Here is a 26979-nt window from a genome sequence, read left to right on the forward strand (position 1 = left end):
AAGGCAATTTGAGCAAAGCCAACCTAAAAGGATTCTTAATTATTTTTCTTACATACATTCATTTGTGTGTGCACACTCGTGAGTGTGCGGGTATACTGTGATGCTGCAGGCCGCAGGAATATATCAGAAAAACTCAGCTGTTTATGGCAAAGTCACTACCTGGAGGAATCAGGGAATTCCTCCAGAGGAAGCCAAATCCCACGGAGTTTTTGGTGTTACTTGGCTTGTTATATATCAGCTGTATTCTGTTATGAAAATCAATTTTCCTAATTGACTTTTCCCTCAGAAGGGCTAACAGTGTGGACTGATCACTCTCTGGACATACACATTCCAGGTGTTTGGAGAACAGCCTCAGGAAAGGCTTTCTCTGGAATCAGGTATCTCCCCTAGCCTTTTTTTTTTTTTTGGTTTTTCGAGACAGGGTTTCTCTGTGTATCTTTGCGCCTCTCCTGGAACTCACTTGGTAGCCCAGGCTAGCCTCGAACTCACAGAGATCCACCTGGCTCTGCCTCCCAAGTGCTGGGATTAAAGGCATGCGCCACCACCGCCCGGCTCTCCCCTAGCCATTTTCAAGGACTAAAGGAGACACCACCCAGGTGGTCACCCAACTTCCGAGGACTAACAGTGATAACCACCCACAGGCAAGTCTCCTGACTTAAGGTAAATTCCACAAGGAGACACCACCTAGGAGAGGTGGACGTTAAGTAATAGCTTTACACAATTTAGCTCGGACCCTCCTTTTACATACGGGGACTTCCAGGGCAGAGGACGGAGAAGAGAAAAGAGAATGGAAGAACTAGATGGGTAAGAACTTGAGAGGAACAAACTGAGATGAGGAAGAACTAGATTGAAGGGCTAGAGGAGAGGACTAGAGGAATGAGATGGAAGATGAGGAAGAGCCAGATGGGGAAGAACAAGATGAGGAAGAGCCAGATGAGAGAGAAGGAGACGGGAGAGGAGCTGATAGAGGAAAGAACTAGATGGATGAGAACCTAGAAGGGGCAGAACTAGATGAAGGAATTAAGATAGAACCTAGAGGGGACAGTAGATAAATATAGAGAAATCAGGCAAGAACGGAGCTAGACATGAGAGCAGAATAGAAGCTGTGCAGATAGAGAACTGTCACAGAATAATAAAGTGTATGAACTAAGGAGTTTCGTGTACATAGATTCATTTCTTTTTATCAAAGATTAATTATCAGCTGGTTGTAGATTCTTCCCGGACCCTGGGAGGGGACTATTGAGGGGCTGGACCCCAATAGTCCCCGATACTGTGAGTGTGTAGGTATACTGCCAGTGTGTGCCCACTCATGAGTGTGGGGGTATACTGCCAGTGTGTTGCACATTCATGAGTGTGCGGGTATACTGTGAGTGTGTGGGTATACTGTGAGTGTGTGTGCGCACTCGTGAGTGTGTGGTATGCTGTGAGTGTGTGCACACTCATGGGTGTGTGGGTATACTGTGAGTGTGGGTATACTGTGAGTGTGTGTGCACACTCATGAGTGTGGGTCTACTGTATGTGGATATACTGTGAGTGTGTGTGCGCACTCATGAGTGTGTGGGTCTACTGTGAGTGTGTGCACATTCATGAGTGTGTGGTATACTGTGAGTGTGTTGCACACTCATGAGTGTGGGTCTACTGTGAGTATGTGGGTCTACTGTGAGTGTGTGTGCACACTCATGAGTGTGTGAGTATACCACACACACTGTGGCACACATATGAAGGTTAGAGGACCACTTGCAGGAATCTGCTCTCTCCTTTCACTCTGTGAGCCCCAGGAATCGAACTCAGATCTCCAGTCTTAGCAGCAAATGCCTTTCCCTACTGAGCCACCTCAGCGGCCCTTTACCTGGAGTCTGGCTTGAAGGCAGGCTGAGGTGATCCAGAGTGCCTGGGGGGTAGCGGAGGGTGAAGCTATGAGGGTCCACACAAAACTCACTCAGCATGTTTTTGCTAAAACGGAGTTTGACAAGGGAATGTGAAACAGAGCCTAGGAAAGATCCAAGTTTGGTCAAGCCTTCTTTTCTTCAGGCCTGCCCGTATACATACCGGAGTCCTCCAGCCTGCACACAGCACAGGGCAGCGGGCGGGGGTGGGGTTGGGGGTGGGGTGGGGTTTGGTGGGGGAATAGCAGAGGAGAAACTTGATTCACAACCCTGGAGCCTTCCAGAACATCCAGTCCAATGGTCTCATTGTGCAGATGAAGAAAATGAGTCACATTTGCTGGCCTCTAGCCAAGGTCAAAAACATTCAGGTCCCTAGACTCCTGAGCTACACAGAGTCTCTCGGCTACCCAGCCAAGAACAGCTGGTGTTGGAGGACGGCTCCGCAGCCCTGTCACCTGGCCCCTCACTGATCCTTTTTCAGGGATGATGGGGGTTGACGTCCTCCAGGCCAGGCTAAAATCAGAGGCCTGGGCCTGGCTGGAGGCAGCATTCCGGAAAGGAACTCCCAGAGAGACACGTTGAGATGTTTCTGGAAAGATCCCAGACACCCCCAAGTCGAGTATGCTATACTGATGACTTTGCTTATTTCTGGTCCCCAGTAAAGCTGGTGACTGGTACAATAATCTATCAGCTGTCAGGCCTCCGCCTGGCAGCTCCCTGAAGACTCCAGAGAGTTCTCTGAGGCTGAGCCAGAAAGGGAGGGCCTGGCTGGGGTGCAGCTGGCAGAGGCCTGTCGAGGGCGTGGCTAGCATGGCCAAAAATTCAGGCACTTTTGCAAGGAAGGAGGCGCTCACTGCTCAGACCACCCCAGACATTGAGGTTACAGACAAGAGGAGGGGCCTTTCCATGGAGGAAACCCCAGACCCAGCAGAGGGCGATAAAAGGGATGGGGCTGTGACCTGTTTGCCTCAGAGTTCAGGGAAATCTCTACGTGACAATGTTATTCCTTTTCCTCCCCTCCCCCTTCACCTCCTCTCTCCACATATCTCTGGCTGTCCTGGAATTCCACTCTGTAGGCCAGGCCAGTCTTAAACTCATAGAGATCTGCCTGCTTCTGTCTCCCAGGTGCTGGAATTTACCTCCTCCTTTCTCTCCCATGCTCCCTTTCTTCCCTCTGCGTCTTTTGACTTGTTTTTTCTTAGGTTTATTTATTTTTATTTTATGTGTATGGGTGTTTTGCCTGCACGGATGTCTGTGCACATCATGCCTTCAAGTCCAGAAGAGACCTTGAATTTCTTAGAGCGGAAGTCAGGGACTGCGATTTGAACCCAGGTCCTCTGGAAGAGCAGCCGATGTTCATAACTGCTGAGATAAGCTGTCTCTCAGCCCCCCTTTTTTTGCTTTTTATTTTGAGACATGGTCTCACTCTGTAACCCAAGTAGGCCTTGAACTTTCGACCCACCTGTCTCAGTCTCCAGAGTAGCTGGGACAGCAGGACTGTGCCTCCAGACTCAGCCCTCATCTAAGAAATGACATTCTTTTTTATACAATATATATTTTAAATTTATTTATTTTTATTTTATGTACATTGGTATTCTGCCTGCATATATGTCTGTATGAGAGTGTTGGGTCCCCTGGAGCTGGAGTTACAGACAGTTGTGAGCTGCCATGGGGAACTGAACCTGGATCCTCCGGAAGAGCAGCCGGTGTTCTTAACCACTGAGCCATCTCTCCAGCCCAAAAAATGACATTCTTAGAAGCTATTTTGACAAGTCATAAAACACATCCGAAAGCTTCAGTGTCCAAAATGAAAGACCGAAAACTGGGTATGGTAGCACACCCCCACAATTCCAGCACTTGGAAGGCAGAGACAGAAAGATGTTACATGTTTTAGACCAACCTAGTCTACACAGGGAACTCCAGGCCAGCTGGGGCCACATAGTGAGAGCCTATCTCAAAATACAAACAGAACAAAATGAAAGACCCAAATGCTACCAAGAGAGCATGCCAGCACACTGGACACACCTCATGGCATTTGGGACCCAGCACAACTTTGTAAGATGGGCAAATAAGAGCTACTGAGCCATATATATATAAGTATAATATATAATAATATATTAAAATATATAAATATTATATATATATATATATATATATATATATATATATATATATATATATATATATATATATATATATAAAATAAAAGACAGGGCACCCAGGGACCCACATGATGGAGGGAGGGAGAAAACTGACTGGCAAGTTGTCCCTTAGCTTCCAAACGCAGGCCATGGCATATGTGCCCCCCCCTCAAATAAATGTACTTAAAAGAATTTTTAATAGGCAGATGAAGTAACCCTGGTTTTCAGATCATGAAATGTAGGTTTAAGAGGCCATCAGACCAGTACCCAGTTTCAAGCCCAGCCCAGCCTGTCTGACCCCAAAACCCAGTTTCTCCCCCACCTACTTCTCATCTCAGACTTGACGGAACTAACTACCAGGGCCCCACCCTTGTGGCAGGGCAGGTTGATCATAAAACCGGTCTGTGGAAGATGGATAGAACCAGCTGTGGATGCACACTGCTCATCCCAGCACTGGAGAAACTGAGGCAGAAAGGTTCCCACACTAGACACTTGCTTATGTTACATTGTGAAGTTCAGGCTAGCCTGGGCTATGTAAGGAGACATTGTCTCCAAATAAATAAATAAATAAATAAATAAATAAATAAATAAATAAATAAATAAATAAATAAATAAATAAAAAAAAATAGAAAACAGAAATGGCTGGGAAGTGGTGGCACTCGCCTTTAATCTCAGCATTCAGGAAGCAGAGGCAGGTGGATCTCTGAATTTGAGGCCAGCCTGGTCTACAGAGTGAGATCCAGGGCAGCCAGGGCTACACAGAGAAACCATGTTTCAAAAAGCAATAACATAGAAGAATGGTAAAAGATCAGTATGTGAAATGCTTGTCGAGCAAGCTCAGAAGCCATCTTAGAAAAGCCAATTGCGGGGCTGGAGAGATGGCTCAGTGGTTAAGAGCACCGACTGCCCTCCCAGAGGTCCTGAGTTCAATTCCCAGCAACCACATGGTGGCTCACAACTATCTGTAATGAGATCTGGCGCCCTCTTCTGTATACATAAAAAAGAAAAGCCAGTTGCCTGGTGCACTCCATCATCCCAGCACCCCATCATCCCAGCACTCCTACAGCAAGGTGGAAAGTACAGACAGCCAGAATGTGAAACCCTGCCTCAAAATCAAGGTGCAAAAGCCTAGCATGCTGGTACATTTCTTTAACCCCAGCACTCAGGAAAGAGAGGCCAACTAGTCTCTGTGAGTTCGAGTCCACCCTGTTCTAAGTAACGAATTCCAGGCCTTATGGCTACCTAGTCAGATACTGTTTCCAAAACAAACAATAAACCAAATTCCAAGACCTACAAAAAAAATAAAATAAAATAAACAAAAATGGTGGATGAAGAGAACGGACTCATGGAAGCGGTCCTCTGATCTCCACACCAAGGCTATCACGTGTATAAATCACACATCACACATGTACACAACAACAATTACACGTTTCCTTTGGTCCTGCCATCTCCTTGTGTGTGTTTGTGTGTGCACACGTGGGTGTGTACGCCATGGTACACATGTGAAGGTCAGGGGACAACCAGGGGGAATCATTTCTCCCCTGAAAAAAAGAAAGCCGGGTGTGCTGGTTCATGCCTGTGATCCCCGTGCTTGGGAAGGAACAGCAGGAGCCTTAAAAAAAAAAAGGGTTTGGATTCCAAATGAGTGAGCACAGCAGCTGGGAGTCCCGCCCCTCGTTTGCACAACCTGTCTTGGCCACGGCATCCAGCATGACTACGTCTTGTCCTGGTTTAAAGCAAGATGAAGGAAGCGTGTGTCTACAAAGAGCTGGCAGCCCCCACCTCCCAAGCCAGGCTAGGCCGGGCAGGGTGACATTTAAAAGCATCCATGACCACACTTGACAGCACCCTCTAGGGTGGGGCCCCTTGAACTCCAGTCTGGGCTAAGGTGGGCAAGCAAGGGCTGGTGAGCCTCCTCAAAGCCTTCTGACCTCACCAGAGATTTATGGCGCTGGGCATGGGTGGGGCTGGGAACAAAGGTCTAGGATTCCTAAAACACATCTTAGAGAGATGGGATGGCCAGGATTTGATTCAGTCATCTTCATGGCAACTCGTAATTATCTGTAACCAGTTCCAGGGGTTTTGATGATCTCGTCTAGCTCCATAGACACTCAGTATGCACATATTGCACAGACATACATGCAATCAAGACACCCATACACATAAAATAAAACAATAAAATAAACAAATAAAAGAAGATGAAATACTTTATGTATGAATCTAACAAAAAATGTACAGTAGGCTGGAAGCTGTAAAAAGGTTGGTGAAAGAAATCAAACAAATTTGAAGGAATGGAGAAGCACATCATATTTTCAGACCAGACAACTCTGCCAGGGGGATGGCTTATCAGGTAAGAGAACTTTTTTTCTCTTAAGTATTGCTGCCTGTGGGGTAAGCCCCCAGGAGCACAGGGCTCAAAGGGAATCCACAAAGTTGGCACATACTAGACTTTTCTATCTGAGGAGGTTAGGGGAAAAGGCACTTACACTCTCTCTTGATGGTTTCCTCCCTTATTCTCTATTCTTCATTCTGTGTTCTACATTCTCTTTTTTTTATCTCTATCCAGAGATATCCCTTCTTTTTCTCTTGATGTTTTCCTTCTCCTTCTTACTCTCTTGAAGTTATCCTCCTAATTCTCTCTTTTTTGATGCTTTCCTTCTGACTTTTTCATTCTTGATATTTTCCTTGTAGCCCATTTTAACTCTCTCTAACTCTATCTGTATTCTTTCTCTTACAGCTTATATATCCCAGCAAAATCTTTCAGGCAATATAAAAATTACAATATGGTTACATTCTGTTTTTCAAGGGAATGAATACAAGTAAATAACAGCACGCTCTCCATATCCCTTACATGATTAAACATCTTATGTATTACAGGAGGAAAACAAATTATTTCAAGAACCCATGTACATTCATACCCAAGCAACTTTCTATAGATTAACTGTGTAGGTAAGCAAGATATTCTTCTCAGTCAGGTCTGTTATTGGCAAGCTGTACTTTGCAGTTATATAGAAAGGGCTAATTACTTTATTACTTACCTTGAAAGGTAATCTTATAAGGAATGTTAAAGGAATCACAAATCTAAACTTTTATATATAAAAAAAATCAGTCAGCTCTACTTTAAAACTTTAGGGTGTATACCCAAACATCAATAGTTTTTTTTTTTTATATCAAGAGATTGAGGGAAAAATGGGTGTAAGGAATTAATCATCATCTTTGGTTATCAACCAGTTCTAGCAAGAAAAGTAAGTGAGCTAGTAATAATTGGGCTGCTGTGCATTTGTTCTCTGACTTTACAGAGTCCCTCACCCATTATAAAATTTTAGATTGTGTTCTTGGGTTTTTCACCTTAAAGCTACTATTAAAACATCTGATCCAACCTGAAGTTATTATAAGGCTTTGTTTTAGGAAATGATACACACTGAAATCTGTGTCTTTCAGCATTAAGACTAAAGGAATTCAAGCCAATCTGGCTCCTGGGACTCTATTGCTTATCTTAATCATTAACTTGAGCTAGAATCTATGCAGCTCTTTAGGTGAAACTCATAGGCCCTAGATGTGTAACATTTACTTGTATATATTTTTATTCATCAAACTAACATTATTATTATTATTATCATCATCATCATCATCATCATCATCATCATCAATTAGACAGTATAGCTTAGGAAGGAATCATCTTCACAATAATCCACAATAAAACTGCCCAGTAGAATGGGATGTTTCTATGAGATAAACACACTACATTACAGGCAGTGGGGATCTCCCCACACCCATTCACACCATACCAGACACCAGAGAAAGATGGCAGTGGAAAGCATGTAAAGGCACAGTAGAAACAAAAGACATTCTGTGGTCTGTGGCCTTGGGGCCTTGTCTATCCAAGTTTCACCCATGCGGGAGTTGCCTCCTGGTGGGCTGACACCTTGAACTTCAGTTGCCACCTGCTGCTCCTCTGATGTGGCCACTGACACTCAAGCATGAGGACCCAAGTTTGAATCCCCAGCACTCACATTAGAAAAAGTTGGGCATGGCTACAGGTGCAATAAATGCAGTGCTGAGAACAGAGACAGGGGGATCGAAATAGTTCACTGGTGATCAAGCCAAGATGAAGCAATGAGCTTCTGGTTCAGTGGGAGACCCTATTTCAAGAGAATAAGGCAGGATGATAAAACTGGACACCCAATGTCCTACACTTATGTCTGCATGTGCACACATGGACACATGCATGTAGGCAATACACGCACAACTCAAAGTGCTAAGAACAGTGATTTTCTCCATATTTATCAAAAGATTTAATCCAATTCTGATAGTGTAGGTAAGTGGGGTTTTCATGTGTAGACATCAATAAAGCTTATTCTGAATTTGCATGAAAAGACAATGGAAGAAGGGTAGATATAAAGGATTCTAAAAAAAAAAAAAGAGGAACCAATTGTTGTACCTCATGTGGAGTCACAATGCAGTTACAATAATCAAGAGTGTGTGCTGTTCTGGGAGGGACAGACACAGGACTATGGTACATAACAGTGAATGAGTAGTCCATCCACAGACACAGCCCCAAATGATTTTCATTCTTTCTTGGTCCTCAATACAATCATTAAATCATTGGCTTAATGAATTTACTCTTTGTAGTCTAAACTGATATGATTCTACACCAGAATGTTTTCCCACACCAGAATGTTTTCCCACACCAGAATGTTTTCCCTACTGATTTGTGTGTGTTTATGTGAGTGTGTGTACTTTCTTATGAATGAGTGCATGTATGTGTGTGTGTGTGTGTGTGTACCATGAAGTGTGTAGAGACCAGAGGAGAATCTTTGGATGTTGATTCACCTTTCCACCTTGTTTGAGACAGTGTCTGCTGTTTCCCAGTGCTTAGGCCAGGGCAGCTAGTCTGCAAGTTTTCACAAATTCTGTCTCTACTTCCATTTCTTCATAGGTGTGTTTTGGGAGTACAGATGTGTGTGCTACTGTGTCCATCTTTTACATGGGTTATGAGGAGCTGAACACAGGCTGTGTTCTAACTGCTTTTATACATTGATCCATCTTCCAAGACCCCAGGTACTTTTTCCCCACAGGTGCAAAAATGATTCAATTATGTAAAAAAAAAACCTGGAAACATAACACAAAATAGATCACAGACTTAGATTAAAACTTAAAACTGTAAAGTTTAGTAAAGAAAAACAAACAACCAACAAGGAGGTTTATGGGATGAATTTTCAGACATGTTACAAAAGCATAATCCACAAAGGAAAAATAGATGTATTTGCATCCTTTAAATAAGATTTTCCCCCTCTTACAGAAAGATTCCCATTAAACAAACATTAGTGAAAATACGCTGAAAATGAACTATTGTATCTTACTGGTTGGAATGCTAATCTGTGCAGCCACCATAGAAACCAGTGTAGAGAAATGTCATAAGCCTGAACACTTAACTCTCATACAATTCATTACACTACTGTTGGGTATAAAAGTAAAGAAATTGAACTCAGTGTACCACAGAGATACCAGTGCACTCATGTTTTTTGGTTTTTCTATTCATAATAGTCATGGTGTAGAATCAGCTTAGGTACTGTTCTAGTTTGCTTTCTGTTGTTGTGACAAATGCCATGACCAGAAGCAACTTGTAGAGGAAAAGGTTTATTTTAGCTTACAGGTTGTAATCCATCACTGAGGGAAGCCAAGTCAGGAACTTAAGTCAAGAGCTTGAAGCAGAAACCAAAAGAGGCATGCTGCTCACTGGCTTGCTCCAAGGCTCATGTTCAGCTACTTTTCTTATATAGTCAAGGTCATTTGGCCTAGGGATGGTACCACTTATAGTGGGCTTCACTCTCCTAAATCAGTTAACAATCAGGAAAATGCCTCACAGACATGCTCATAGGCCTATTGGACAGAGAAAATTCTTCAACTGAAGTTCCCTTTTCTAGCATATGTCAAGTTGACAATCAAGATTAATTATCACAGGTGCCCATCAATAGGTGAATGGATAAAGAAAATGTGACACACACACACACAAATGAAGTTTGTTTCAGTCATAAAGAAGAACAAAATTATGTTATTTGAAGGAAATTGGACGGAACTGGAGATCATCATGTTAAGAGAAACAAGCCAGATTTAGAAATACAAGTATCACATGCTTCTTCTCATATGCAATATCTGCATTAGACTGTTTAAATGCCATGGAAATAGAAGGAGTATATTTGGGAAGAAGACCAGAGGGAGAGGGAGATATAAGATGGTAATGGAGAGATGTTTATAAAGTACATTATATACGGTAAGAAATGTCATAAGAAAACTTATTATTTTGCATAATAAATATATGCTAATAATGAAGAAAATAAGCATAGATTCCCATTAAGAAGAAAAAACAAGCTGTACATGGCCACTTTATCAGCTTAGCACGTGGGAGCCTTATCAACATTGAAGGAACAGTTCTGTCTTGACTGTTGGCTGTTATAGATAGGCACACATGTGTTAATTTTGTATGACATCACACACACACACACACACACACATAAAATAAAGACACATAAAATAGATAATTGAATAATATATATGGATTCTATCAATTTCCTGTCACAGAAAGATACTAAATTTATAGTTACTACAGATATTACCATGGAAACAAATGGAGGAAACATAGATGGAACCTTTATGTACATTTTTACTCAATTCCCTATGAAGTTAGAATCACTTCACAATAAAAAACCTAATGCATGAACATGGCACTGGGGAGATGACTCAGTGGGTAAGAGCGTTGCTTGGTGAGTTCAAATCCCAAGCACCAACTTCAAAAGCTGCGTATTGCCACACATGCCTGTAATTTCAGCTGTGCGAAGGACAGAGACAGGAAAATGTCAGGAGCTTTGGGCTGCCAGATTACCTCCAAGCTCAGTAGGGAATGAGAGAGTAATAGAGCAGGTCATCTCATATCCTTCTCTGGCTTCCTTGTGTGTTTGGGGCAGGGACATCTACACATATGAGTGCATATACTGCACATCTACTACACAATACTATACACACCCCTCACATGCCCCCCTCCACACACACACACACACACACACACACACACACAGAGAGAGAGAGAGAGAGAGAGAGAGAGAGAGAGAGAGAGAGAGAGAGAGAAAGAGACCCCAAAAACCTAACAAATGTGTGAATACATGAATAGATGTTTAAATAATTTAAAAAATAGATGCCTACCTGACGGTTTGTGAAAGTAGAATAACATTCCTTCACCAGCACTGTTCTGATTATGTCTGGATCCATGATAGCCAACACAGGCTGTCGGCCCTCATAAAACCTGCATTGGCAAAGCAGAAAGGATTCAATTAATAGTTGAAAGGATTCAACTATTCTGTTCCTGGCATGCCCAGAACCCAGATGCTGATCCAGATGTTACAAGATCCATAATCCAAATTGTGCAATACACAACTATATGAGCTCCTAGTTCAAGTCAGGAATTCTGACCACATATCACATGAGTCTCATGAAATGAAGTATAATGTAGCTCATTATACACAAAATAGTTCTACAAAGAGACCACAATTAAAAATAAATGGGAACATTTGTTAAGTCTGGGTGGTGTATACATGATACTGAATTGAATAGCCAGACACTGGGCAGAAAATCAAGTGAGCCATCCTTGGACCATTAAGTCTGCGAGAATAGTAAAAAATGCAATTTTTATCAGACTAATTCAGTCTGTGAACCATGGTACCTGAAGACATATGGGACCTGTGTATTAAAAGCCTCTAAAATACATACAATCATAACTTCAACTCAAGAGGTTATGGGCTATGACCGTCTTCCAGGCACAGAGGTATGTGATGATTTCAAGTAAACAAATGGAAGTTTCCAGAACACTTATCCCCATATTTTCCCATATTTTTTATGGCATTCTCTGTCAAACTCCCAAAATCCCTGGGAAGAGAAAGAAAATGAAAATGCATTATTATTATTTTTACATTTATTTGGTGTGTGTGTGTGTGTGTGTGTGTGTGTGTGTGTGTGTGTGTGTGTAGAACAGAGTAGAACAGAAGACCACTTCTGGTAGTCAATTCTCTCCTTCTACCACATGGGTTCTAAGGCCCAAACTCAGGTAGTCAGGATTCTTGGCAGACACATTTACCAATTGAGCTATCTTGCTGCTCCTGACTACTATTTTAAGTAGACTGCCCTTATCTCTAATTGGGATTATCTATATCTAAAAGATTTGAATCTTTCTAAATCAGGTTAACTATCCATCACTGGCAGTAAGAGGAATGTTGTTGTTCCTAGGTGTATGAGTGAGAGGGAGAGAGAATATAGGAGATATTTGAAATGGGAGAACTTGAAATTGTTCAGACTTCCCCCAACATTGTACGTGCATGGCCGTTTACTCTTGTCTGTGAATAATAGTGAATACGTTGTCTCTTTAAAGTGTGTTTGCTTCCCCACATGTCATCCTTAAGTGTGCAAGGACTCTAAGTCATTCCTTTCTTAGGTGTAAGAGGAAACAGAAGCTAAGAGAAATCGAGGGAGATTCCCAGGAACAGGCATCATTGTTTATCTCCATATTTAGAGTCCTTTTTGTTTACCTCATAAGCTCTCCCTAGAACACCAGAAGAACTAGGAACAGGAACAAACTCCAGATCTCTTTCAATCTAGAGAGTGGGTGAGTCTCAGGCATGTTGTTGATTGAGAAAACAAGCAAGGGAGGAATGACAGAGACCTTGTTTCCCAGGGTCCCTAATGAACACAGAAAGGCGGAGAGATGTCATAACTACAGGAAACAATGTAATTTAACCATTTCCTTTGACTTTTTACTTCCTGTCCTAGTTTGTTTTAATTATCAACTTGACAGAGCCAATAATATGAGAAGGGAGTCTCCACTGAGAGATTTCCAAGATCAGATTGGCCTGTGGAGCCAATGTCTATGGGGGCTTATCTTGATGGTTAATTGATGTCAGAGACTCAGCTCACTGTTCCCATTCCCTGGGCAGGTAGTTCTGGGCCGTATAAGAAAGATAACTAACAAGAGCCTGAGAGAGTCAGGAAGCAGGTTCCTCCACGGTTTCTGACCCAGGTTCCTGGCCTGATATCTGTCAATGATGAATCCCAAGCAGTAAGATGATAGAAAACCTTTCCTTCCCTAATTTGCACTGCTCACAACATTTTGTTTTAAAGATTTATTTGTATCTTATGTGTATGGGTGCTTTGCCTGCATGTATGTATGTGCCCTGTGTGTAAGCCTTGTGTCCCAGCAGGCAAGAGGTATCAGATCCCCTGGAACTGGAGTTAGGTGCCATGTGGGTGCTGGGAACCAAATTCAGGTTCCCTGTAAGAGCAAATGTTCTGAACCATCTCGCCACCTCCCTTGTTCAGAATGGTTAATTCCAGCCACAGAAAGGAAACTAGAACACTTTCAAAACTGAAAAACAAAATGAAGCAAAACTTCTGCCAAGTTTCAATTGTGATGTTTTCAGCTGTGGAAACAAAAGTGGCCAGTGAGATGGCTCAGTAGGTGAAGGCATCTGCCACCCACGCTTGTTGACTTGAGTTTGATTCCAGTACCCACAAGGTGCAAGAGGAGAATCAACTCTCCTAGTGATTATCTGACCTTCATGTACACACACACACACACACACACACACACACACACACTCACACTCACACACTCTAATCAAATGAATGAATGAATGAACGAACAAACAAACAAACAAACAAATATGTATGAACTTAAAAAGGGGTTCCAGAGGCATTACTGTCCCTTGCTAGAATATATACTGGAAAAAAAGCAAAATTTTTTTGAGGCTCATAAATCTGAACAAGTCCCCAAAATGAGGTCTGAGCTGATCAGCTGCACCAAACCACGTCCTCCAAAGACAATAATAATAAAACCTGAGAACTGTCACGTAAGATCTGGCCTTTCTTTCTTTTTTTTTTTTTTCTTTCTTGGTTTTTTGAGACAGGGTTTCTCTGTGTAGCTTTGCGCCTTTCCTGGGACTCACTTGGTAGTCCAGGCTGGCCTCGAACTCACAGAGATCTGCCTGGCTCTGCCTCCCAAGTGCTGGGATTAAAGGCGTGCGCCACCACTGCCCGGCAGATCTGGCCTTTCTAATGAAAGGAACTAAGCTAGTTTTGGCAACCACAATAATCCAAGTAGAGCACTCAGTCAACACTTACGTTTCGGTATGCAAGAATATTTCCCACGAAAGGCAGTGGTTTGGGTCCAGAAATCCCCAAATTCTTAAAAGTTCCATGTGTATAGGTTCAGTATCTGTAAAGTGGGAGATCAAGTTCTTAGGGATTGTCACTGTATATTGTGCAGGCTTATCAGTTACACACACAGGAACTGTAACATTCAAGCTGGAGTGGGGGATAACATGGAAGCAACAAATAACAACAAAAACTTCAACAGCAGCAATTATTTTTGATCTTCATTTTTAACTCCACATTTATCTGAGAGACTCCCCAGGCCCACAAAGGTTAACTCAAAAAGTAGATGAATTGTTTTGGCTCTAAGTCCTACAGTGAATTATTTACAAATGTCCCCAAACATCACTGTTAATGTGAGATTCAGGCTAGAATACTTCTACATAGTTTCATTTGATCGTGTCATTTAGGAAACTGGACGCCAATGGGTCTGCCCTTCTGATCTTCAGTGGGGGGGCTGCAACCCAAAAGTGTATCTGAGACTTTGTCCTTGAGAGGAGAGGAGTATTTTCTTACTTTCTCCTAACTCAGTGGTTTTCAACCTTCCTAATGTTGTGACCCTTTAACACAGTTCTTCATGCTGTGGTGACCCCCAACCATAAAACTATTTACTACATTGTAACTGCAATTTTGATACTGCTATGACTCTTAATATAAATACCTGATATGTAGGGTATCTGATATGTGACCCCTAGGAAAGGGTTGCTTGATCCCCTAACGGGGTCACGATCCACAGGTTGAAAACCACTATCCTAACTCATACCTGAAAAGAGTTCATGCCATCACTGTCCCATTCTCTTCCTTATCCACCTACACTGAAAAACTCACATGACCTGATGGACAAGCACAGCAAAAACTGTTGAACTGAAAAAAAAAAACAAAAAACCTGCTCGCTGAGTTTATTTCGAACCATACGTACAGTCTGTCCCATGTATTTGCTTATGCCTTAGGCTTACATTCCTGACACTTAGAAACAGATGAAGTCACTTCACACAATTTGTTGTCACAAATACTGAGAGCAACAGCCCCATTTTAGCCTTCTGAAAGAAGGCTGCTGGCATATCTCACTGAAGTTTTAGGATCAAATAGAATGAAATGAAACCTTTCAAATAATTGTAAAACATGATCAAATGGGAAAGATATTGCCATGATATCTTAAATATTTTTTCTCCAAGAATAAAACCATGTTCAAAATGTCTGTTTCCATATTACCATGAGTGTTTATCATTTATTAATATTAATTGGTGACAGAAATCAAGTGTGATGTGTTTGGTGAGGAAGGAGCATCTACTATCCATGAACTCATAGGTGTGTCTACACACACACACACACATACACACACACATGCGCATGCACTTGAATGCACACACACACAGAGACAGTAGAATGAGCTGTCTACAGTGGTCTAGGTCACATGTTTGTTATCCTGGAACTCAGGATAACTTCCTTCTTCACTTATACCCTTATGAAGGCATCCCAATTAGAAAGGAAGTACAGAGATAGATGTTTTGACTGATACTCCCAGTGGAACATAGAGGGAAAATATTTAAAATCAAAATTGTTTCAGAGTGTCTGCCTTTTGAGGATGCCAGTAGATCTCATAGCTGGGGAGGAGTAACTCCTTATACAGATGCTATGAACTTGAAGGGAAACCAGGAAGGGAAAAAAAAATCAAAGTCGGGTCTCCTTTGCCCTAAAGATTCACCACTTAGCAAATAATTCTTCACATTATAAAGAAGAACCAAGTTTGGGATACTTAAGGATGAGTAACAAAAAAAAAATAGGCAATCTGAGCCTACCACAGAGCCTGGGGTATACTAGGGGCATTGCATAAATGGTCTTAGAGGTGGGACAAGGGAGCAGAAACTAGGTGAAGATGACACAGAAGCTCCTCCTATCCCCACAATCCCGAGATTTTGCAGAAGCTCCTCCCATCACAGTGACCAGCTATTTGTAATCTGCTTCTGCTGAGCTCTGGTTGGTTAATCTGGGGAAAAACCAAGACTCAATCAGAGGATACCCCAAGTCTCACTGAGGTCATTCTATTCTTCTATCCACAGAAAGTGGAGTTTAGTATAAGGGGAAGGCCTGCTTATCCCCATGGAGGGATTTGCACAAGACCAATAGCAACACTGTAGATCTTAGCATCCCACACACTGAAGCAACATCCCCTTATTTTCTCTTTGGATTTTCCAAAAAGGTAGAGGAAATTATCCAATTTGCATCCCCAAGTCTTGATCACCGAGGAGAGGAGCCTGAGCAATTTACTCACAGGTAGAGGAGCACCAGGCTGGTAACCATATCCAGGTTTCCATGGAAAAGTTTGGGATCAGGTCCATTGCCGCTTTCTTTAATCAAGTCTCTCTTTTGTGCTTTATTCTCAGCTGTGTGCTGCACCTTGCAGGTCTGAGCCTGATGAGCTCCCTTCCCCACCCAGCTGTGACTCAAGGAGGCCAGCCTGCAGTGCTTAAGGACTGGGAAAGGGGTTGGGCTGGCCTTGCAGCCAATGAAAACACCAGAGTGCTCCACCCACAGTTCCATGAGTCAGGTGCACTCTCCTCCTCAGCAGTTGGCAAACATGTGTCCACTTGGATCTTTGAATTTGTCTGATAGAAAGATCAATTTAAATACAACCTGTAGCTAGAGTTTTCCTGCCTGGCCCACAGTCAGGGCAAATCTCTTTCACCTGCCAGTCCCACAGCCTCTCAGACCCGACCAAGTAAACACAAAGACTTATGTTGCTTTCAACTGTATGGCCGTGGCAGGCTTCTTGCTAACTGTTCTTATAGCTTAAATTAATCCATTTCTATAAATCTATACCTTGCCACGTGACTCGTGGCTTACCGGCATCTTCATATGCTGTTTCTCATCTTGGCGGCTGGCAGTGTCTCTCTGACTCAGCCTTCCACTTCCCAGCTTTATTCTCCTCCTTGTCCTGCCTACACTTCCTGCCTAGCCAATGGCCAATCAGTGTTTTATTTATTGACTAATTAGCAACACATTTGCCATACAGAACATCCCACAGCAACAACCTATGTTATCACTGGGTCTAAAGGTTATTGCTTCGTATCAGAGACTCATGTGAAGTTATTGACTTTAACTTCCTGTAGTCTGTCCTTTTGCCCAGGGCTGTTTTTATTTCTCAGTCCTTGAAATTCAGTCAAATGAGCTATATCTACAGGTATTTTTTAATTCACTTCCCTCTGCCTACAATATCCTCTGTCTCACCGAAGACCCTTATTCATCCTTCAAAAATCCATTCTTTAAAAACCCATCTGGTAGAATCCTTCCTCACCAACCTCATCAAACAATAGAAATACTCAGTCTCCTGGAGAAGCTTTATTATGTCCAGGAAAACAATTATATTTTTCTCCCTCCAAGAATGTTATTGGTTTCCATACATGTTTCCATTATCAAGTCATAAGTTTCTGCAAGACATAGTCCGGCTATGACTCTCTTTTATGTCTCTAGTCCCCTGTAGAATGCTTACAGAATGCAACAGATGAAGTTGTCTTCTCTGTGTCCATTCCCATGAATGTTTGGTGATCACTTTGTGTCCCTATGTCATAGAAACAAGAGTGTTGAGCTAGACCCATCTTACACCTGTCAAAATGGCTAAGATCAAAAACACTGAAGACAGCTTATGTTGAAGAGGATGTGGAGCAAGGGGAACACTCCTCCACTGTTGATGGGAGTGCAAACTTGTAGAGGCACTTTGGAATCAGTATGGCAGTTTCTCAGAAAATTGAGAGTCAATCTACCTCAGGACCCAGCAGTACCACTCTTGGGCATATACCCAAGGAATGCTCAATCATACCACAAGGACACATGCTCGACTATGTTCATAGCAGCATTGTTCCTAATAGCCAGAACATGGAAACAACCCAGATGCCCTTCAACTGAAGAATGGATAAAGAAAATGTGGCACATATACACAATGGAAACTACTCAGCAGAGAAAAACAATGACATCATGAAATTTGCAGGGACAGGGTCTCTTACTGAACTAGAAGCTCATCATTTCAGCTAGTTTGTCTAGCCACTGAGTTCTGGGCCCTCCTGTTCCCACCTTCTGGCTCTGGGGCTATACAAGCACATGTAGCTTTACCTAGCCTTTTGTGTGGGTGCTGGGGATTCAGACTAAAATTTTCATGTTCACAAAGCAATTGCTCTTAACCACTGAGCCATAACCCCAGCCCTGGAAAATTGACTCCATATAAGTAAAATAGATGACACCATTTGCCCTTTTAAAAAAATATTCTGCCTAAAACTTAGTTTCAAACATTTTGAGTAAGTATGAAATAGAAAGGTTTAAGTGCATGAAACATTAGCAGATCTATGAACTATATAGGTCTTAAGAAACCTGAGGCAGTGGTATGAAAGCTACTCAAAGTGTGGTCTGTGGACCAGTAGCAACAACTTGGAAACTCTTAGTAGAATCTCAAACCCACCCCACGTCTCCCTGGTCAGTGTTTGAACTTTCATGAGCTGTGATATTTATATGCATAAACCATTGGACAAACGAGTATTACCAATCTTCAAAATGTAATTCAGAAATGAGAGAAATACAGAAAAAAGGAATAGCTACAGAGTATTTAGAGTGATGGGCTAGAGAAATGGCTCAGCCTGTTAAGAATATAGGCTATATATCCTGATAATCAGATTGGTGATTACACTAGCTGTCACCGTAGAGCCTTCACCCAGTAACTGATGGAAGCAGATGCAGAGATCCACAGCCAAGCACCAGGCTAAGCTCTGGGAGTCCAATTGAAGAGAGGAAAGAGGATTCTATGAGCAAGGGGAGTCAAGATCATGATGGGGAAATCTACAGAAACAACTGAACCAAGCTCATGAACTCATGAACTTTAGACTGACAGCTGTGGAAGCTGCATGGAACCAGACTAGGCCCTCTGCCTGTGGGAGATGTTGTGTAGCTTGCTCTGTTTAAGGGGCCCCTGGCAGTGGGATTGGGGTCTATCCCTGGTGCATGAGCTGGCTTTTTGGAGCCCATTACCTACAGTGGAACACCTTGCACAGCCTTGATGCAGGGGAAGGGCCTTGGACCTGCCTCAACTGAATGTACCAGGCTTTGCTGACTCCCTGTGAGAGGCCTTATCTTTCCAGAAGAGGGAATGGGGAGTGGGTTGTGGGGGAGGCTGGAGGGGAGCAGGAAAGGATGAACGTGGGATCTGTGGTTGGTATGTAAAGTGAGTAAAAAATTTTAAATAAAAAAAAAGAATGTAGGTTGTAGCTGGATAGTGGTGGCACATGCCTTTAATTTCAGCACTTGGGTGGCAGAAGCTTGTGGATCCCTGAGTTTGAGGTCAGCTTGGTCTACAAAGCAAGTTCCAAGACAGACAGAAAAAGTCTGTCTAAAAAAAAAGAATGCAGGCTGTTCTTGAAGAGCACCTGAGTTCGGTTGTGGGCAACTCACAGCCACCTGTAACCTCAGCTCCAGGGATGCTCTCCTCTAACTAACACAGGCACCTGCACTCATCCATTCACACATACATACACACATACACAGAAATAAATTAGAGAATAATTCCTTAATTGAAATGGTAATGACTAGCAACATTCTAATAAATGGAGCCTCATTAGAGATTTTGTTTTTAATCTCAAATGGAAGAAACATCAACTCCAGATAAACTGCATCTGTGGAATGCGGCACCCTGATGCTGTGAAATGCAGCCCTGTTCCCTAAGACCCAAGCTTTTGACTAAAGCTAAACTTGACCAAGCAAGACTGTCCTTATGTGTGTGCTCTTTATTTAACAGTTTTTCTTTACAGTGCAGGGATTACAACAAGGTAGTTGTATGCACAATGACTCATGTTATCTTCCCATAAAGTATAAACTAGCCGGTCAAGTATAAACTTGCCCACATTCATTGAGCATGAATCAGATGCCATGGACAAGACCAAGAATGAATCCTAATTATAACTATGGGCCTTCGGTGATAATATGAACATGTAGGTTCAATGCTCATAACAAACATATTGCTCCATTGAGGAATGTTAAAAATGGGTGAGTTTGATGGTACAGCAAGATGGCTCAGCAGGTAAAGGGCCTGCTGCCAAGCCTGATGAGCTCATCTCCAGAAACAAAGGGCAGAAGGAGAGGACAGAATTGTGCAGATTTTCCTCTGACCCGCACACGCACACCATTGCATGTGCACGCCGACAAATATATACAAAAGCAAAATAAGTGAATTTCTAAAATTTATTCTAAAAAGGATGGGAGACTGTGCACGTGAGGGAGGCAGGAACATATGAAAGCCTGTATAAACTCAACTGAAATTGACTGTGAGCCTATAATTTCTCTAAAATTTGTAAACTACTTTTTAAAATATATAAAATTAGAGAAGAATAGGAAAGAACTTAGTCTGTTCCAAAGACAAGTTTCCTTGATGAGGGATGAAGAGTGTACTCATCTGATGCTGTAAGGCCAAATGTTTAGACTGTTGTTAGGGATTATGCTGGTTTAGTAAAGTGGTGGTTGTAGATTCTCCTCTAAGATCCATGACTTTACTAGCCCTGAGTAGTTAGCTGGGTTTTCAGTACCAGGCATGGTTTCCCTCTTGTTGAGAAGGTCTTAAATCCAATTAGAGAGCTGTTGGTTACCACCAAGGTGTGTGTGCCACTACTGCTGTGGAGCCTAGTCCGAGTAGATATATCTACAAAACACTCTCACACCCAAGGTTCAGGGGACATTGCAGATGAGGGGGCAGGAAGAGCCAGGAGATCAGGAAGTCCTCTGTGAGACTGTCTCCTAGTAATATCAGAAGCTATGCCCATAAAGTCTCAATAACATGACTGCCCAAACACGAGCTGACAAGGATGACACCAATAGATATGCCAAAGTGCACGGGGAGAGTTCATGAGGCTTCAACACTACACAGAGAATGACAGGCAACTAAGCAATGCTGAGAGGGGGAGAAACAGTCTTCTCCAGGGAAGAGCACAGTTATTCGGTACCAAATTGCCGTTGCTGAAGGCATACATATGTATAACGTCATATAGACTTAGCAGATTATATTTAGGAACATTTATGTATATACATATGTGCATTCAATAACAATGAAAAAAGAGAACGTGAAGTTGAAAGAAAGCATGGATGGGTATATGTTAAGGGTTTGGAGAAAGGGAAAGGATAAATCTTGTGATTACATGTATTAGGATCTCAAAAAAAGAGCTCAGATGCCCATATGAAAGGCTTATTCAATGTATATGCCTGAATGAACCTGAGTGTCAAAATAAGTGATGATAGTGAGGGAACAGAATTAATACATGGGATTGTGCAGGGGAGGTGAGGAGCAGGAGCAGGAGAAAAACAAAGGGGAGAGAGGAGAGAAGAGTAGGAGGGGAGAGAAGGAGGAGGAGTTGTGGAGGATGAAGGAAGGGAAGGAAGAGGAAGAAGGAGGAAAAAGAAGAAAATGAAACAGAAAACAGACGGCTTGCCCCTCTCTTACACAGAACAGAGCTCATAGCTGCATAGGATGGGACGGCATTAGAAAGCCATCATTCTTCAACCGTCACAGCAATGGCTTCCTCAGAAACCACCCATGATGGGATAATGAGCAGGTGAAAAGCTAGTAAGAGTAGTGGGGTATGTGCTTAATCCCAAGGCTTTCTCTACACGTTCCATATCAACTACACAGGAAATCAAAGCTTGGCTGTAAATCAAGAGCTGGACAAGCATTCATCCCAGGTTTCCAGTGACCATCACCACTGTGGGGCTGTTCCTCTCACTGGGTGTCTACGTGAAAATCTCCAGGCAGAGCTTTTGACTCAGGGGATCTAGATGAGGCCCAGTTGGTATCTGTTCTGTAGTACCAGATCCAGAGACCACTGGTGATCTCCAGTCCTGAATTGCATGCTTACAGCTGCCCTTCAGGTTTTGAACACAGTAATAATCCTGTACTTCTAGAAAGTTCCTCTGGCTGCTGTATATAATGTCTACATCTGTGGGTTGGGGTGGAGTTTTTTTTTTTTTTTTTTTTTTTTTAAGATTTATTTTTATTTATTATGTATACAGTGTTCTGTCTGCATATACACCTGCAGGCCAGAAGAGGGTGCCAGATTTCATTATGGATGGTAATGAGCCACCATGTGGTTGCTGGGAATTGAACTCAGGACCTCTGGAAGAACAGGCAGTGCTCTTAACCGCTGAGCCATCTCTCCAGCCCGGGGTGGAGTTTTTTTAAGGGGTTGGAATTGTTTGTTTGAAATTTGGAGACATAGTCATCTAATTGAAAATCCTTCTGAATATTTCCAGGACAAACTCCTCACTCTGAGGTTCCCCATCAGTAAACATAAAACATTCTTGCTTACCTTTATGAGACTCCTTGATGTTAGAACTCTGGGAGTTTATTATCAGCTGAAGAAAATCCACTCTTTGCTGAAAGAATAATTTTTGAAAGATTCAAGGTCAGTTGAGAGGTCAGAGTGAGTCACAAGTGCAGAACTAGTCACCATTCTGACAATAATGCTTATTGAAAGTCCAGAAGTCTGGCTGGGATTCCCAAAGTCAATGATAAAGAACAACAAAAAAAACATGTCCATACACATGCTTTGGAGAGCAGAATGCTTTCCTGGGTGAACACTGGCTCTGAATCCAATGGCTTTGGTCTTTCCTGTCTTTGACCCTGAGTTCTCTGGCTTCTGAACAGTCCAGGTTGGCCCCTTCCCTTTGCGTGTGTGTTCACACAGAAGTTCTGGACTTCAGTCTGGTGTCCTCCCATCTTAATCTCAAACCATTGTCCTTATAATGAAACTTGGAGGCAGAATGACTGAGAGAGACCAGCCTGGGCTTCATAGCAAGATTATCTCAAAAAACTTAAAATTAAAAATAAAGCAGACTAAACTGTGCTGGGTAGGATAAAATGAATTTTTTTTTTGAAAATGTGTAAAATGATAAGCTTGGAAATGAAGTGATTTCTTGCCAGTATGAGGTCTGGGGAGTTGAAGTACCTGGAAAGAATTTGTAAGCAGAATCATTATCCTTTTAGGAAAAGGAAGTGGTAATTTTGTCTCACTTTTTTAAAATTTACATTAAATGACGCACACAAAAAAATTGTACATAGAAATGGAATGAAATGAAAATTTGATGCATGTATATATTGAATGTTGCTTAAATCAGGTTAAGTATATTTTTCTCAACATCCATCACTCATTTGTGATGAGAACTTTCAAAGTCCATTTCTCTATAGCTTTGGGGATTTTTAGAATGACTTCAATGAGCATAGGAGTACAAATGTCTCCCACACAAGCTTATGTCATCTTATGACCGACAGGAAGATGGCTGGATCACATGGGAGTTCTATTTTTAACTTTTTGCTCATCTTTTTCCTCTGATGTGAACTAAGATCACTGAAGACTTAATCTTTGAAGAAATTATCCATTAATAATGGTTGTTCCTGTCTGGGTGTGATGGCTCACACCTTTAATCCCAGCACTCAGGAGGCAGAGGAGGGTGAAAACCAAAATAATAATAATAATAATAATAATAATAATAATAATAATAATAATAATAATTAATAGCTTCTCTGTTGTGATCTTCCAGTCCAACATCAAAGTCATAAACTCTGTTTCCAATATGAAACTCTAGAATAGGATTGAGCTGGATACCCAGGGCAACTTGAACCATTGTTCAAGGATGACATGTTTGCTGATCACATGTAAGGATCTGGGTTTTATTTTATCTCCAGCACTGACAAAATAACAAACTTTGATTTTTTTTTTAGATCTATCCATATAGTTTTCCATAATTCCCCCAGTTTACATCCCCACAAATCATATGCAAACAATATCTGTTTACTAGCATGTGGTGAAATTCTTGCCCTAAAAATATTTATTCTGTGGTACACTAATTGTCAGGCATATCATTAATTTTAAATGCTTTCTCTGGCTCATTTTATTTCTCTATTCCCAACCACTACACTCTTCATTCTCTTCTAAATATCAAAAATTCCCTGTCCTTAACCTACACTCCTCATGTAACTTTTAAAGATACAGAGGAAATATATATATATATATATGTATATTTGTTTTATAGAAAGAGGGAGAAATACATTATCAACAAATGAAAGTCCTCGTGTGAGTAGTTATTACCTTTGCTTTCTCTTGCATGCGATCCTCCTTCATTTGCTGTACAGAAGTTTTAAAAAAGCTCATAACATCTTTTGGAAACAAGCAGATATTTAACGCATCAAATACTGGGATAAGGAATGGAAAGAATGCTAGAGGGGAAAGAAAAGAGAAACCGTGGTGAAAATACAAATTTTACCTGGAATGATTACATTTATTCCAAACACTCAGAACAGTAAAAGTTACCAGGATCTCAACCAAGACACACTCTCTCTCTCTCTCTCTCTCTCTCTCTCTCTCTCTCTCTCTCTCTCTCTCTCTCTCAGGTTCCAAGCCACTGGCTGGGAAAGGGTGTGTCAATGTATGGCCACTGACATAGAAGTGATATCAATGGCACCTGCTGCACGGTTTCAGGGTTAAATCCCTTGACCTCTCACCCTTGACATGTTGGACTAAGGTCTTTTTGGATAAATCAGGCTTCAGTCCAGTTGCTGCAGTTAATCGTTATGTTCAAGAAAGAGCTTTCACGCTGGAGAGATGGCTCAGAGGCTTAAGTGCTTGCCTTGCAAATGTGAGGCTCTGGGTTCAGTTCCCAGAACCCACGTTAAAATCCAAGTGCAGTGCCTCGCGAATGGCAACATGAGAGATGAAGACAGTGAATTCCTGGAAGCTTAATGTCTAGTGAAGCTTGGTGAAGTTCGCCTACCTACTTGGTGAAGTTCCAGGCCAGTAAGAGAGCCTGCCTCAAACAAAAGGTGGCAGATGCCTGAAGTTGCCCTCCGACCTCTGCATACTTATACATACTCCAGTGCATACACCCATACACCCATATACTCCAGTGCACCTACCCACCCACCCATGAACACAGACACAAATGATGATGATAATGATGATGATGATGATGATGATAACATTAACCAAAAACACACAAAAAATGAAGAAAACCTTATAAGATAGAGACAAAACAATATCCAGAAGGGTATTTGTGGGTATTGAGGAAAAACTGATGCCGTATGACAATACTTTATAGCATGTACCACTAAAAGAGAAGGAAAAACACACTTTAGGCAGAGAGAGAGTGGATACTACTGACCAAAGTGCAAACTAATAAAATAAAAAACATGGAGGAAATCAATGAAAACAAAAGATTCTTCTTTGAAAATGTCTTCAGAGTTGGCAAAATGTTAGCTGGGATTGTTCTAGAATTAGAGTGATAGCTCAGATTACTAGCATGCATAGTGAAGTGGGAGGAGAATAATGTTATGGAAAACACAAGGGCATATAAAGGAATCCCACTAGTAATTGAGCGACTAGGACAATAGCCTCAATTATACATCTGAGCCAGAATGTACAAATTCCTAGAAATACACAAATTGTAGAAACTGACTCAAAAAGAAATGCATACAATGCATAATAGACTGGTGACATAATGAGAAGTTATTTGTTGCAAAGCAAGCACACAGAGATCCATAGCATTCCTCACAATCTAGAGAAAATTGAAAACTATGACAAGAGGAGATTATCGGATCAATGTGTTCCGGTATCATACTTAATCTTACCTCCTCCTATCTAGCCTTAAGTACAGAATTTAAAGTGCTGCTGATTTTTTAAAAAATGCTATCCACAAGGAAAGCCTAAAACCAGGAGGTTTCAATGATGACTTTTGCTAAATATTTAAAGAAAAGCATATGCCATTTCTTCCCAAATATGTCCAAAATATAGAAAGGACATGAAAACATCTCCAAAATTTTCCATAAGATGTGTGGTACCCTAACACTGAGACCAGATGAATATCTCACAGGAAAAGAAATCTACAAACTAACATCACTTGTAAGTGTGGTTGCAAGATTTTCAACAAGATATTAGATACTAAATCAAGTGACTATAAGAAGAGTTATATTACCCTAACTCGGTAGGATTCATCTCAAGGATGCTCTGCTGTATAACTGAGTATATCAATGCAAATGAAAATGAGCAAAACAGATGAACAGATGAAAAAAACATCAAAGCCAACACTCTTTTGTGATTAAAGACATGTCCTTAATTAGTTCAGCACATTATATTAGATATTACTATACAACTCAGGACTTCCCCTTGAGTATACATCAAAAAACAACTGAAAACGTGTTGAAACACAAACTTGCATAATATTCATAGCAAGGCCAGGTAGTGGTGGTGAACACCTTTAATCCTAGCACTTAAGAGGCAGAAGCAGGTGGATTTCTGCGAGTTCAAGGCCAGCCTGGTCTGCAAAGCAAGTCCAGGCCAGGCTCTAAAGCTACACAGAGAAGCCCTGTCTCGAAAAACAAAAAGAATATTCATAACAGCACTGTTTCACAACAGCCAAAAAGGTCAAAACATTCCAAATATCCATCAGTTACAGACAGAACATGACATGTCCATAAGATGGAATATAATTCTGTCATAGAAGAAATGAAATACTAATACACACTTAAGATGCATGAACTTTTAAAACATACTAATTTGAAAGTGAGATACAAAAGGTGACATTATACAGTTCTATTTATATGAAGTGTCCAGAATAGGCAAATCTGTGCAGTTAGAAAATAGACTTACTTGTTGTTTATGCCTCTGAGAGGTAAGGAGTTAGTCATTAAAAGTACAGAGTTTCTGAGATGACAAAAATGTTCCACAGCTGACAACAGTGATAGC

Source organism: Peromyscus eremicus, chromosome 23 (assembly GCF_949786415.1).
Source record: "Peromyscus eremicus chromosome 23, PerEre_H2_v1, whole genome shotgun sequence".
In the NCBI taxonomy this organism is placed as follows: domain Eukaryota; kingdom Metazoa; phylum Chordata; class Mammalia; order Rodentia; family Cricetidae; genus Peromyscus; species Peromyscus eremicus.